Source organism: Anguilla rostrata, chromosome 3 (assembly GCF_018555375.3).
Source record: "Anguilla rostrata isolate EN2019 chromosome 3, ASM1855537v3, whole genome shotgun sequence".
NCBI lineage: Eukaryota > Metazoa > Chordata > Actinopteri > Anguilliformes > Anguillidae > Anguilla > Anguilla rostrata.
In genome coordinates this window covers 67,896,484-67,912,551 of record NC_057935.1, presented here as the reverse complement: position 1 = coordinate 67,912,551, position 16,068 = coordinate 67,896,484, and the positions used below count along the sequence as shown (strand labels likewise).

The 16,068-nt window shown below is 51.6% G+C and overlaps 1 protein-coding gene across 1 annotated transcript in view; it reads right to left on the bottom strand.

Annotated features, from left to right (window-relative positions):
* raph1a (Ras association (RalGDS/AF-6) and pleckstrin homology domains 1a) overlaps window positions 1–16,068 on the bottom strand; it is an 88,357-nt gene that overhangs the window by 45,394 nt on the left and 26,895 nt on the right. The window contains 1 exon segment of the mRNA XM_064329472.1: window positions 15,447–15,540. The gene's annotated coding sequence lies outside the window, so the exon portion shown is untranslated.

Below are 16,068 nucleotides of genomic sequence, written 5' to 3'. Positions count from 1 at the left end.
TCCTCCCTCCACCGCACGCTCAGTCACTCACTCTCCCCTCTCCTCCCTCCACCGCATGCTCAGTCACTCACTCTCCCCTCTCCTCCCTCCACCGCACGCTCAGTAACTCAACTAAGTCGCTCACTCACTAAGGTCCTCACTTTCGCCGGTCCCCTTACCGGCCACACAGCCACGTTTGCTGTCTGAGGCGCAGCACGCATGCTAACGTAGCCCTTTGAAGAGCACGGTTTTTTTTTTTTTCTTCCTAGTGTTCTAGAACTCGGTTACAAGTACTGATTGTTACATCAGCATTAGAATGTTCAGTTAAGAACATTCTAATGACACATTTGTGACCTTACACCTTAAAAGACAAATTGGGGGGGGGGGGTAGAAAGTAAGTTGCCATCTCTTTTTAATCATTTTAATTTTGACAATTTTAACAAAATGAAAAACGCACGTAGGCCTTCATAAACCGGTAGGGAGACAATAATTTTTAAATGATCCAAACTGATGGCAGCTCCATCCAGCCGTTTGGGACTGATTTCTCAGAAGTCAGTCCTACCAATAAAAAGACTTTGCGAGAGCTTAACTGAATTCCTAAAAGGAGCAGGCTAACCGCAAATCGCGCGAGTGCATCCAAAAACAGTAACCGAGAAGGCTCTTTGCAACTAACTTTTTTTCCCCGTTTACCGTCAGTCACGGACAACGTCTTTTTTTTCCTGTAACATCTCGTTTCTCTCCGAGGCAGACTACGCGCTTTTCGGCAACGAAAACCGAAAATCCTGGAACGCGGTCTCGCGAATGGCAAGCAGCACCATTCCCACGCCAATGCCGCAGCCAGCGCGACCTTAAAGCTACAGTGATCCGGAAAAGACGAACGAGCGCGGACGCGGCGGCACGAGAGCGGACGCACCGAACACGGGGACGACGCGGCTTTTATTAAACCACGCGCATTCCTCCCGAAAAGCACAGGGAGGGAAACGGCTCCAAATTGCATCCAGATTTTTTTTTTCCTCTTTCTCCTTTCCCCATAATTTAAAGAGAAAAACAAATGTCCTCTGATGCGCTTTGAGAGAGAGGGGAGCACTTCAGACACTGGAGGAAAGAGGGGGGAAAAAAGAGAAAAAGGGAGAAAAAAAGGGAAGAATCCCAACTCTATATTTCCAGATGCGGGCGAAACATATGGACAGGCAGGCATGGAAACACGCGTACACAGAAACGCACACAGGAACACAAACAGTCTGCAGTTGCTGTTCCCATCTGAAGAGGCAGAAAAAAAGACGAGGGGAGCAAGAAGAGATGGAAAGTGAGACAGCAGAGAGAAAGTTTTTGATGGAGTGAGTGCCCAGTGGGGAACTTTCCAGCAACCCCCCCCCCCCCCGCTCCTATTCTCAATCTTCCAATTTCCTCCTCTCTTCCTTCTCTGCGAAAATGGATTGATGGCGATCACACACAGTGCCGGGAAGCGAAGCTAACACAGACGGCAACGGCACAGGAGCGGAATGCGTTCAGACCGAGACCGCGTATCAGAGGCATGCGCGCGGCCAATTAAACCTCGTTAAGCATCTCTGAAGGAGAGACGGGACGTTATGTCTCCTTGTTTTTTGTCTCCGTGAAACCCACACAGCGGTTACTGAAGAGACACGCTGTTCAGTGCTGCCCGGATCCAGGCCACGCCCTCGCATTGAACAGGCCAGCAATAAAAACAAAGCCGAACGACGTCATTTAGGTCCCTCCATAGTAAATAACCGGCAATCTGGCCTGAATCCTGAAAAAACTGAAAACAGACAGCATACCGCCTCTTCTCCAACAGTTCTTATTTTAACAGTGTTTTTTAAAAAATGTAGGTAATTTTAGGTACCACACAGCAGCATGTATATATTTACGTTGCCAGAAACTGCCCGCATTCGTGTTCACAAAAAACCCAGCTCTAGCAGCTGTGGGGCTAAACCCAGAGAGGATGCGTGTGAGCAGTAAAGAGATATCCTGCCCAGGCTTGACGCTGTTTTTCTGCTTGCGCTGTGCTTTCCCTCGTCAGGACGCTCAAGGAGCGACACGCTAGACGGAACAGGCGATTTGTGAAATTCCAGCGCGGTCGAGTCTGGAAAATGAAAATTGAAATCCAGGAACGAACCCCGAGGAATTCCAGTCCCACGGGGCGCCGGTGAATAACACGGCCCTCTTTGGGATACGGTGAGCCAGGGGCTCCTCAGGCCTGTCCCGCGTAACCCCCCAGTCATTCCCTCCCTGTGGAGGATCATCCGGAACTCGCCGCTGTTGAACTGGGAGAACCCCATACACACACACACACACACACACGCATGCATGCACACGCACGCACACGCGCACACGCACACACACGCGCACACACACACACACACACACGCACGCGCACACGCACACGTGCGCGCAAGCACGCACGCACACACACACACACACAGACACACAGACACACACACAGACACACACACACACACACCACACACACACACACACACACACACACACACACAGACACAGACACAGACACACACACACACACACACACACAGACACACACACACACACAGACACACACACAGACACACGCACACACACACACAGACACACGCACACCCTCACGCACACGCACACGCACACGCGCCAGCGCAAGCCTCCTGGACTGTGCGGTCCAGCTGTGCAAAAGCACGCAAACAAAGCAGAACGTGTGCGTACAAACACAGAGCCTGTTTACGGACATACAAGCACGTGTGTGTGTGTGTGTGTGTGTGTGTGCGTGTCTGTGTGTGTGTGTGTGTGTGTGTGCGCGTGCGTATGTGTGTGTGCGAGACTGGGCATGTGCGTCTCATCTGTACTCTGATTTAGGGGACAGGTCCAGACACCGGAAGGCAATGATACGCCACACACCATTCCAGGAAACGACCTGGCCCAAATCCATCTCAACATCTCAACTGTACACATCCAGGGCATCTATTAGAGGGGGGGGGGGGGTGGTAGCATTACCTCATAAATCAAGTTATGCTCTCGTACAGCCAAATACACACGCTATCTTAACCATACCCCCTAATTCACTTTCCATCCAGGGAACAGAAGATGGCTGTTTATTTGCTTAGCGTTCACTCTGCTACAGGGTGGACTGGCATGGCTTGCACCTGATATATAATCCCCTTATGTAGCAGTGTAAAGCTGTATTCAAACCCGCAGCCCCCTATTACAGGTCCAGCCACTATCCCTGTAACACTGTAAAAAAAAAACATGCAGCCAGAAAGGAAGCGGAACAGCAGTAAACCTTAAACTGGCTCTCCGTTATAATAAACCGGCCGAACGGGCATCCGTTAGGGTTCACTCAGGGGTAGGCTCCTAAAACTGCGTGTGTGTGTGTGTGTGTGTGAGTGTGTGTGTGTGTGTGTGCGAGACAGAGACAGAGAGACACTGAGAGAGTCTGCCTGTGTGTGTGTGCGCGCAAGACAGAGAAAGAGAGACACTGAGAGACTGTGTGAGTGTGTTTGTCTGAGACAGAGAAAGAGAGAGACAGAGAGAGTCTGCTTGTGTGTGTATGTGTGTGTTTGAAAGAGAGAGAGGCAGAGAGAGTGACAAAGAGAGAGTCTGCTTGTGTGTGTGAGTGAAAGAGAGAGAGAAAGAGAGGCAGAGAGAGAGAGTCTGTTTGTGTGTGTCTGTCAGACAGAGAGAAAGAGACAGCTTGTGTGTGTATGTGAGTTTGAGTAAGAAAACATGACAAACTAAAGGCTATGAAAAACATGATGAAGGCTAGGACGTGTGCCTGTGCATGTCTATTTGTGTGTGTGCCTGTGTGTTTGTCCGCACGTGTGAGTGTCTATTTGTGTTAGTGCATGTCTGTGTGTGTGTGTGTGTGAGTGTGTGTGTGTGTATGTGCGAGTGTGCGTGTGACACTTGTGCAAGCCGTTCAATCGTATCGTGTTACTCGGGGCACCTCTCCCAGCTTCACAGCATGTACCAGTCGCTCAGTGCAGGATCATAAGCCCTCCTTGTTTTCCCATATGCCTCCTGAGATCACTTCTGTACGTTCGCTCGCCCTCTCCCTCTCTCCCTCTCTCCTTCTCTATCACAAACTCTCTCCACAGCTTCTCCTCCATCTCCATAGCAATCCTGCTCTGGCTCCTCCCACTGTGAGGTCACGTGACAGGGCGGAGAACCCTTTGCGTTCAAATATCGCGTTATGGAATATGGATAAACAGCTGGACTGATACCCACTCTTTCTCAGGCAAAATAGACTGGGAAATTGACCTCTACATCAAAAGTGGAGGAACACAAAACGACACCTGCAGGTAATCACGTCCCAACACGCTACTAAAAATGATAGCGATCCTATCACAACAAACCTTAATGCAATACATCCAGCATCCAGGGCTATCAATTTTCCCATCAATAAACCATACCATAACATGATTCAATATGAATACGCTGAAAGTGAAACTAGCCCAGAGCAACTCCGATAGAATACATTTCATGTTGCGGCAAATTACATTTACATTCCCCAGGTAGTGGCCGCAGAAGAAGAAGCAAGTTCTCAGTTGACCTGCCTTGCCCGTTTGAATAAACGTAACAGAAGCTTATAATTCGAATCGGCCTCCACAGATTCAAGCTCAAAGCGTTCTGGCCGGGAGCCCGAGACCTTCCACCGCCACGCAACATCGTCACCCAATCGGACCTCAAGCGCAAACGCACGCGCGCGTCCATCAAACGAAGTTCTCCCACGCGGGTGAGTTTGCGAGTCTATTTCGGGCACGCGACCACTCCCGCCCAAACACGGCCGCTTCGCCACGGCAACGGGGCTTCTGGGTAGCGCCCGCCCCGCCCCTCCCCTGACCTTTCTCCAGGGCGGACGTCTGGGTGGAGAAATTTTGCGAAAAAATTATTTAAAATTAGCCAAAAGGAACACACTTCTCCCAGAGTGCCGCCCTGGGATGGGGGGCAAGCCGTTTCCATGACGACACGCGCGCACACACAACCAGACAGCCGCAACTGGACCTGAGCAATTTCCAACCGTCACAAATTACACCACACCGCCCCCCCCATTCATGCCCCCCCCCCACCCCACTCCACTCCACCCAAACTGCACACAGAGGTACCTCTTATTGCCTCTTTAAAAACAAAAACAAACTTAAAAAATCATTAGATGAATCATTGGTTTTCAGCCAGTGAAATCGCCAGTGTGTCGTCAGCAGCCTGAAAGCAGTTCAGAAGAGAGAAAAGCCCCGAGCCACACCGCCTTCATGAAGCGGGACCGCCCCCCCCCCGCCCCCAAGGTGACGAAACGCAGAACTAACGCCGAAAACAAACACGCGTTCACGAACGGCTCGGAATAATCTGGCTTTGTCACCGAGGACATATTTTCATGCAGTCTGCAGGCCATTATTCCCGTTTCCCTATAATTAGCACACGGGGAGGACTGCCACTCTGCTCACAGGGCAAATTCCACGTCCCGGAGCCTGAACTGGAGACCGTTAACACTGCAGCTTTCCTGCATCTGGAGGGCCAAATGTGTTTCAAATAACAACAACAAAAAAATGAGGCACTGACCTAAAGCGCACTAAACATCCTGGAGATGTTCTGCGATCAATCACCTCCCAGCTCAAACTCACAGACACTGTACACATGCAGGGTTCAACAGCAGGTTTTTTTGGGGGGGATTTTATTTATGTTTTTTAAAAATTCTAAGTCAGTGTTCTAGAACTCCACTGCTTTCAGTTACCAGCACTGATTGTGACATCAGCGTTAGAATGTGTGGTAAAGAACATTCTAATCACATACTTGTGATCGTGCAACTTAAAGGGTTAAGGTTTTCCACACTCGCCCAGTCAGGCAAGCTGGTAAAAATCTACTGACCAGGATTAGGCAAAGCTTACATGTGAAATGAACTGCATAAAAACAACAAATAGCTTTTAACCTATTACTTACGATGCAATAATATCAGATATCGACAAAATGTCAGAAATGATCAGATCCAAGATTCATATTAGATTAAAGCTTTCCATTTTCAAATTGATTCCTCCCACAAATAAGTATTTGAGTAAACGGTAGTGACAGGTAGCTAGCTACACACCCAGGAAAAGCGCCCAGGCCACCGCACACCAGTTACATAGAGGCTCTTTGGTCACACGGAGCCGGGTTGGGTGAATGCAGGAGCCACTCCCCGGCGGCTCTGTCGCTAAGCAACCGCGCGCGAAGCAGCCCTCAGCTCTCGGTTCGCATGCTGGGAGAGCGAGCGACAACGCTGCCAGCCAGTCCAGCGTTATACACCTGCCAGGGCTTTTCATCCAGCCCTACGAAACACTACAGCGCGCATGGCCTGGTAAAGGGACTTAACATAAGGCAGCTTGCTGGACTGCTGAAAGCGCTACTGAGACTAGGCCAAAGAGGCTGGCTTTGACTGGGACTAGGCCAAAGAGGCGGGCTTTGGCTGAGACTAGACCAAAGAGGCTGGCTTTGGCTGAGACTAGGCCGAAGAGGCTGGCTTTGACTGAGACTAGGCCAAAAGGCAACTTTCCTGAGACCCCAGGCCGAACATCGCTTTCAATACTTAGGTGAAGACTGGCTGCTGATACCGCAGACCAACATTTGAACTTCGTTCCCCCCACGTGAGCCTAAGGTTTCCTGTTAAGCGTTCATGTTTTTCAGATGTGAGTATTCGTGCCACTCACAAACCTTTCGGAAAGTGTTCACACGTTGAGGCCTAAAGGCAAAAGTTGTTCTTTTGCTTTTCAGCTAAGGATCACATATGTGCCAGAAGAACATGTATTTATAGGTACTGACTTAACATATTTATTTGGTGGTGACAGAGTGTTTTTGAATAGAGAAAGTTCAAAAGGACTGAAATATGCAGGAATACAGGGAGTACAGGAGAACTTTTCTTAGACAGGAACGAGTGAGAGTCTGTTTATTTTCTAAACCCATAATAGTCTGTTCCACTCTGGTACACAGTTAGTCTACACAAGGAGCCGAGTCTGGATCACCAAAACATAAACAGAGAGTGAAATGGCAAGCAACCAGAGAATAAATCACGTATCACATTCAAAATAATTTTTAGTTTATTTGACAGGGACGATGCACACTAATAACACTTCATTAAACGTGCCGGTTAGCCAGGGAGGGTAAATTTCATCCATCATCCCCTTGGGTTGCAAGTGTTTGGACTGTGGGAGGAAACCCACACATGAACGGGAAGAACATGCGAAGAAACCCTGACCGGGAATACCAACCCCGGAACCTCCTTCTCCAACAACGCTAACCACTGCTGGTCAGTCGGCCATTTGTCCATACGGATATAAATGACCACAAGATGGCTTCCATAAGAAAATTAAGTCAATGTTCACAGTAAAAGGTAGCCAGTGAGCTCAGACCACCAATCCACTGATGTAACGTTTCCACATTACTTCCTCACTGTACTTCAGTTAGGGGACAAGGATCTACTGAGGCAGAAGGGAATACCTGTCTGGATTTTTTTTTTTTTTTTAAGAACGAAAATATCATGGCAGTGCACCTTATGCTATATTTCCAGATAAAGTTATTTTTCCCCCGCTTCTGTTGCAAATGGAGGAATGTTCCTATTCACTGTCAGAGTTCTCACTTCACCGATGCCTGTACTTTCCGTATCTCTACCCAGGATAAACAAGCCCCATCCAAGACCTTCAACAGTAATGTCTACAGTGAGGAGACCAGCAGGCTAATACTGCTCCTCTGCCTATCCAATAAGCACAGGAACCAAGCACGCACACACACACACACATTTACACACACACACACACACACACACAGACACATGCACACCCACACATACACTCATATACAAAATACAAACACACAGACACACATAGACAGTCAGACACACACACACACACACACACACACTCACACACAAACGCACACACACACACACACTCATACACAAACATATATACACACATACACACGCACACACACTCACATTCACACACACATCACAGCATCGCTGAAGCGCAAATGAAAGAGCCCCTTTGTGTGCAGGAAGAACATTAAGGAAATCCAAAGTCTACCAGGGCGCGGCCCGCTCCTGTGCCACACCGTTTACCATCTGCGGACAGGAGAGGGGAGGAGAGGGTCTGGCAAACAGAGACAGGGGCGAGGCGCGAGCTCAGAATGAGACGTGCCCCACAACGCCTGCCCCGTCCGGCGCGTAACGAGAACCAGCCCGATTCCACAACGGCGGCCATTTTCCCCCCATTTCCGTCTGCTCCTCAGGACGCGGAACCAGGACAACAAAGAGACCAAAACAGGACATCTGGCCAATAAAAAACAGGCCGTTTCCTGTTGCCTTTTTTTTTTTGTCCCTCCATGCAGATGCGATCTTGTCGGATAATTTTGATTAAAATTCTCTTTTTAAAAAAAAACAAGCAGTGTCCAGCAGCAAAAAACATATGGGAAAGCCGCTTTACTGTGGGGAGGAGGCAGAATGGAGCTCAGTTCTTCCCCTCAACAGTATCCTGTGTGTTCTCAATTCCACATGCGGGTTAGCCAGTTTACAGCACGTCTGGGGGACACATGTCTCCACAGAGGTCGGTCAGGCTCAGGAAGCCTTATTTTATTTTATTTTATTTTATTTGACTCATAAAACAATCGCACAGCTCAGAGCTCCGGCTGACTGCAGGGTTATTCTAACATTCGCTCTGGAAACGATGAGCCACCCACCCACGCAACCGACCTGTCCTTCACAGACAGGTGAGCTAGTGCAAGAATGTAAAGCAAAACAGACAGGCTTCATTAAGGCAACTGAATGCAATTCACAACCATCATAACACATGCATCAAAATCTATACTTGCACACTTGTTAAGGTTAACATCCATGGTACATTTGTCTTCAATTAACATTAATAAGTGACAATTTGCCGCAATTAACAGTTAATTAAAGACATCTTAATCAGAGTAAAACTGGCAAAGAGCTAAAAAAATGATGAATAATTTCATATCTCTCTGCTCAGTTCCCCAGTCATCCAACTGGCAGGCTTCAGGAATGAGTGATATTGCTACGACGTCAGAGTTCACAGGCGAGTTTCATGCGTGCGCTGGAGGGAACAGCTGCCAGGTAGGGCGACGCTACATCAGGGCCCGACGGCATTGTTCTGCGCTGACGCATCGTAAACGCACAGCTGTCCTCCGAGCTCGAGCTCGCGCAGAACGGAGTCGAACCCGAACCGTCGGGAGCACTGGAACAGGCGACTGCTGCAGATGTGAGGGGTGCGACGTGTACGGAGCTGTGGGCCGGATCCCCGTACACCCCAAACTCAAACAGGACGGGAGAGGGAAAGCTGGGGGTGGTTAAAAGAGGAAGATAGAGAGAGAGGAGAGAGAGGAGAAGAGAAAGAGAGGGAGGAAAGAGAAAGGGAGAGAGGGAAAGCTGGGGGTGGTTAAAAGGGAAGGTAGAGAGAGGGTGAGAGAGAAGAGAAAAGAGAAACGGGGAGAGAGGGAAGAGAAAGGGGAGGGAGGGAGAGAGAAGGGAGAGAGAGAAGGAGAAGAGAGAGAAAGAGAGGAGGGGAGAGAGAGGGAAGAGAAGAGAAAGGAGGAGGGGAAGGGAAAGAGAGAGAGAGGGAGAGAGAGAGAGAGAGGGAGAGGAAGTCAGAGGGGTAGCAAAAAACGGGGTAAGAGCAACAGAGATGGACAGAGAGGAGGGGGAGAAAGGGGAAAAGAGATGGAGAGTGGGGGCAGAGAGAGAGAGAGAGGGGAGGGAAGACAGAGAGGAGAAGACAGCAAAACAGAGAGAGCAAGCAGAGAGGAAGGAGAGAGAAGGTGGGGTAAAGGGATGGAGTATAAGAGTGAGGGAGGAAGCATCAGAAGGAGAAAGAGAGATAAAAAGAGGGGGACAGAGGGGCCCCCCGCTCGTGCTGGGGCCTGGCAGGCGGGAGAGGCAGCTCTAATGTCATCTTTCACGCACAACTAGCCCCCGTAAATAAGCACCGAGGCTCACAGCTCGCCTCCCAGCCCGGACTGAGCGCACAATGCAGGCAGGCATTTACACAGCCCTGCCAATTACAGAGAGAGGGGAGGAGAGAGAGAGAGAGAGAGAAGGGAGGAGGGAGGGGGAGAGAGAGAGAGAGGGAGAGGGAGGAGGGAGGGAGGAGAGAGGAGAGAGAGAGAGAGAGAGAGGGAGGAGGGAGGAAGAGAGAGGAGAGAGAGGGGAGGGAGGAGAGAGAGAGAGAGAGGGAGGGAGGGAGGAGGAGGAAGAGAGAGAGAGAGAGGAGGGAGGGAGGGAGGAAGAGAGAGAGAGAGAGAGGAGGGGGGGAGAGAGAGAGAGAGAGAGGGAGGTGTAGAGAAGGAGAGAGAAATAGAGAGGGGGAGCTCAGATAGGATGCTCTGCAGCCAGGGGCTGCCAAATTAGCCGTTTCTCCATTCCGCCCCTCCCCCATTCCGGCCCTCCCCACTCAGCCCGTCCAGAGAAGACCTCACCCCCAACGCAAATTAACGCTCCAGCTCGTCGGGCGAGGAGGGGGGGCGGGGGCGGGGGCAATTATCACACCAGAGCCACCTGCACTCCAGAACTAGCCTACCGCTCGCCGTCTGCTCGGTCAATTAATTCAATTCCATTTCGCGCTCATACATTATAGTTTTATCCGTCGTAAAAAATCAAAAGGCTGCAGTGAATCGCCCTTTCAGCCAGTTCAAGGCTCAGTCTGAACCAGTAAGTTCATACTAAATACATTCATTAAGTCTAAAAAGTTAGCTTTGTCCATGAATACTGCACAAAATCTGGCCTCTCAGACACACAGGAGAGCAGTTAAGGGAGGTCTGGAGGAGGGGGATGGGCTGGGGTGTGTTCTTATTGACCCCGGGTGCAGTGAAGAGTGAGGACGATCAGACAGACTCCAGACTCACTGTCCACACCGACAACCGCACACTCACACACACTCACACACTCACTCTCTCTCACACACACTCACTCTCTCACACACTTACACACACACTCTCTCACACACTCACTCTCTCACACTATCACGCTCTCACGCACTCCCACACAGTCTCACTCTCTCTCACACTCTCACACTACAGGGACTGTCACACGTGCCAAATAAGGGACCCTATGACCACAGTGCTGTACTCGACCTCCGAACGCATCTCCACCTACGCATGCCATATCAGGCCCCGGCAAACACAGCCTTCGGCTACAGAACACCATTACCCTCCGTGTCCTGCGCCTTTCAAAGAAGCAATGAAATACACCAAGGGTGAGTCTGCCAAAAATTCACCCAGGGAAAGTGCTTGGTTGGGCACTTCTAAATCTGCCATGTTAAGGCCAATTACTTGGCACAGGACATCCAGCCACAGTAAGCACTTTCTGTGAGCAAGCATGTTCCATTACTTGTGACACACGATTAAGAAATTACACGTTAATATATTAATCTCAGATTCAGAAAACCGTGTCAAATGAAACGGCTGTTTCAGTCTGTGTAACTTCAGACATCTTTACTCTCAGACAGAGACATCATTAAAACCATGCTCAACATGCCCCTCCACCCCACCACACACAGACACACACACACATACAGTACACACACACAGTACATACACACACACAGTACACACACACACATACAGTACACACACACACACACACACACACAGTACATACACACACACACATACAGTACACACACACACACACACAGTACACACACACACACAGACACACAAGCGCACACACACACACACACACACACACACATACAGTACATACACACACACAAGCGCACACATGCAGACAGACACACACATACAGTACACACACACAGTACATACACACACATACAGTACACACACACACACACACACAGTACACACACGACACAGTACACACACACACACGCATGCACAGGCCTGCGGAGAGGGCAGGGGGTGCACCAGGCTCGGAGACAGACAATGATGCACAGCACTCAAGAGGTATGACTCAGGCCAGGCCAATTTACTTTATTTTTTAAACCCACCGGCAGTTTCTTATCCGTAAGCCCAAAGGTTTCGAAGCCAGGGGCCACGGTATTGGGGGAATATGCACAAATAAATAAATAAATAACACGCTGTACACACTGAAATAATGGTCTGCTGAAGCTGACAGATCAGTTCAGTCTGACCGAACCGCTCTGGGCAAGTCTGAACCGCCTGCCCACACACAGGCGTCATTAGACTGCTTCACCTGTGCATGAAGACCTCGCTCTGCGATGTGAGCCAGCAAAAACTCACACACGTACACCCCCAAACACAGACACATACACACCCCCAAACAAACAAACACACACACACACACACACACACACACACACACACACACACACACACACACACACACACACACACACACACACACACACACACACAGCACACAACACACACACACACACACACACACACACACCACACACACACAACACACACACACACACACACACACAACACACACACACACACACACACACACACACAAAGACACCAGTTCCAGGAGGGCCCACCAGGGCAGTGACGTAAGCTTATGCATCCCACCCAGATGGCTTGGGGAGGAGGACGGAGGTGGGGAGCGAGGGATATCGGAGAGCAGAGAGGAGGACGGAGGTGGGGAGCGAGGGATATTAGAAAGCGGAGAGGATGAGCCCGCTAGGGGGGAATCCATTACACAGCGCGCCCCGGAGACCCTGACCCCATTCCATCACTTCCTGTACGTGTTCCTCCCAGGGATCCCGAAGCATTTAAGGCCACGATCGCACGCGGTCACGTCGAGCAGCGCGGGGAGACTGGAGCCTCAGTGTCGGGGGGGGGGCGGGGCGCTGTGGGGTCGAGCACGGCTATGGGCAGTGGGAACAATGCTCTGTTTGTAGCGGACAGCTGCTGGGCAACAGGCTGGGTGGGAGAGGAGTGCAGGCCTCGAACGGGCCGTCCACACACACACACACACACACACACACACACACCAGCGGGGAGGACGGAGAGAGAGAGAGAGCGCAGGAGACACGGGACCGAGGCGGGGGCCTGACCCTCTCTCCCACAGCAGCTGCAGATCTCATCTTACACGGGGAACAGCCAGGGCAGCGTTTCAAACAGGACTTCCATCTCCGCTGCTGCCGCTGCTGCTGCTGCCAGGTCATAAAGCTGGGCAGCAGGCCCTCCCTATACCCCAGCGTAAACCCGGCTCCTTCCGCCACCTGCTCCCCCACCAGTCTTCCTGCCCCCCTCCCCCCCCATCCCAAAACGAGCCCCCGGCGCCTCCTACCTGCCCACCCAGCGGCCCGGAAAATCTCTCTATCCCGCTGCAGGATCGAGTTACACAGCAGCTCAGAGCCAGCGAGGGCCGTGCTGTGCTCTTCTGTGAGCCGTGCTGGACAGAGAGAGAGAGTCAGAGCAGCAGCATCCGGCCAGCGCTGCCCTGACAGAGGCAGCCTCAGCTAGCCTTTCATCACCCTCCCATCGAACCCGACTCAGAGACCTCCGCAGGCTTCCTTACAGACGCGATCCAGCTCACTGTGGAAAGGATTCCTGGGCTTGCTGATTCCATGCAAGGCTGAGACACAGGGCACAGTGTGGTCTGATCTGATTGTGTCCCTGCCCCCCCCACCCGCCCCCCACTGTCCCTGCCCCCCCGCCACTCCCCCCAGACAGCTGGGCAAAGGCTGGCACTCGCCAAAGCAGCGCGTCGTCCTGTTAGCACAGACAGTGCTGCCACACTGTTACCCCTGGCACACGCCCCCACATTCCGCCCCCCTGCCCCCGCCGCCCATTCCACACTCCACACCCCCACCCCCCTTACCCACCCCCAGCCTCGCCCCAATCCTACAGGGTGTCTCTCCAGTACCGTGAGAGATCCAGCCTCTGTGACGGGACAGACTGATCCCCCCCCCCCCTCCAGAGACAGAGGCGTTTATTTTCAGCAGGGGGGGGACCCGGAGTGTCTCCAGGCTGATCCCCCCAGTGAAACTGAGAGGGGTCACGTTGCAGACGGGACGGGGGCCCGTAAAAAAACACACACACACGCCGCGGAGGTACCCGGCCCCCGCGAGGAAGCCATGAGGAGCATTTAAAACACGCCAGCGCCGCCGCCGCAGATCTGCATGAGCCCAACCGTCGCGGATATTCATCTCTCTCATGCAAACTAAATGCTCCCGGCTCTTAATGGAGACGCATCGACGCGGCGAAGGCTGTAAACGCGCTCTTAATAAAAAGGGAGAGTGAAGGACTGCTGTCCGGCCTGGACGCCGTCCAGCTGGACCAATCAGGGCTCCCCAGCGTCTCCTCTCATTATCCCTGAGCAAAGCCAGCCGATCCGCCGAGGATGACCGCAATACAGACTCTCCCTCTCCCTCTCTCCTTCCCTCCCTCCCTCCCTCTCTCCCTCTCTCTCTCTCTCTCTCTCTCCCCCTCTCTCACTCTCTCCCTCTCTCTCTCTCTCTCTCTCACTCTCCCTTGCTCCCTCTCTCCATTTCCCTCTGCCTTCTGTGTCTCTCTCTCTCTCTGCTCATCTCCTCCCTCAATCTCTGTTCTTCAACCTCGTCCCCACTTTTCCTTTCCCTCTATTCCGCTCTCCCTCCTTCAAATTCCTTTTGCCTTCTGCTCTAAATCGCTCCCTCTCTCTGCCCATCTCCTTATATACCAATCTTCTCTTCATTCTCTCCACCTATTTTGCTGTTTTTCCTTCCCTCTGCTCCTCCATTCCTCTCTATCTCTCCCTCTCGCTCCCTCTCTCTCACTACCACAGGGAGGGAGTATCTCGGGGCTGGGTTAGGGGTAATGACAGTGCAGTTGGAGACGCGTGTGAGGCAGTCTGCAAGAGTGATAACAGGGCAGTTAGACACACGCAGCTGCAACACGTCTCTAAGCAACCCTCAAGCACCTGTACATCACCGCATGGTTTCACTGGAGCACGCAGGACTCCCAAAACCGCGCTCGTCGACGGTAACCATGGGAGATTGCCATGGAAGCGTTCTGGTTCCGATTTCTATGTTTAGGACTGGTGTTCTTTAATACCAACCCTCCCCACCCTGCCCCCAGCACTTCGACTTTGACTTTGAGGATAAATTTGGTTTTCCCTGGCGGGGAAAAACCCCTTGTTAACAAAATGGAGGCCATTTCCATATGGAAATAGTTTGTAAAAAAAGAGTAGTAAAGAGTAGTAGTGTGAGAGGCAAACAGGAAGAACTCCTCCAACTGAATAAAAAGACAGGAGGCTGTGCTGCAGTAGAGCAGAGAGGAGTCTGGGACAGGGAGGGGGAGGGGGGGGGGGGGGTCACCAAAGGTAATTTGGAGACGTCCCTCAGGGGGAATAAAAGGCTTCCACAGCTGAAGGCTAATTTGAGGACCAGCAACACCTCCTGTACAAAAAAAGCCATTCTAAAAAAAAAGGAAGCACTTGGTGGTAATGACGCGCACTCACAGGGGTCTAGATAAGGGGGTGTTTATCAGAGGCCTGGGCCGGGGCTTACCTTTGGCTTTGTTCCCTCTCTCCCCCAAATTTCAGCGCCCGCAGGCAACCCAGACGAGCGTGGAGGTCACGCGCGTCGCAGACGTAATAACTCCCTGAGGAAAAGAGAGAGAGAGAGAGAGAGAGAGAGAGAAAAAGAAAAAAACACAATCAGCTCTACTTCCCCACGGTTAGAGGACCCTCCCGCTTCAGATGCGCACAGACAGGCCCGTGTAACAACTCAAGCGCGTTCAAAGCAGCGCCGAAAAAAATCGATTGGCTTTCATACGCTCGTATTTGTGCAGAGTAAGCAAGCGGAGCGCTTTACTGGCCGGAGATAAATCCCTCTGCCAATCCCGCCTGAAGCCCGCTGGCTTTTCTGATCGCTTCCCCGCTCCCCGGTACCAAGACGCACCGCTGCCAAAAAAAAAAAAAAAAACTCACCTGCCCCGCGCAGTCAGGAGGAGCGCACTCCCAAAACCTCCCACAGACACCCCCGACGCACTCTGAACAATGGCCTGCTAACCCAGTTTACAACCGTTGCCATGGCAACCGCACACAACCACCCCCGTGAGGGTGGGGGAGTTTGGGGTGGGGGGGGGGTGGTGGTGAAGCCGTGGTCTGGAGGGCCCGGGGAGCGTAAA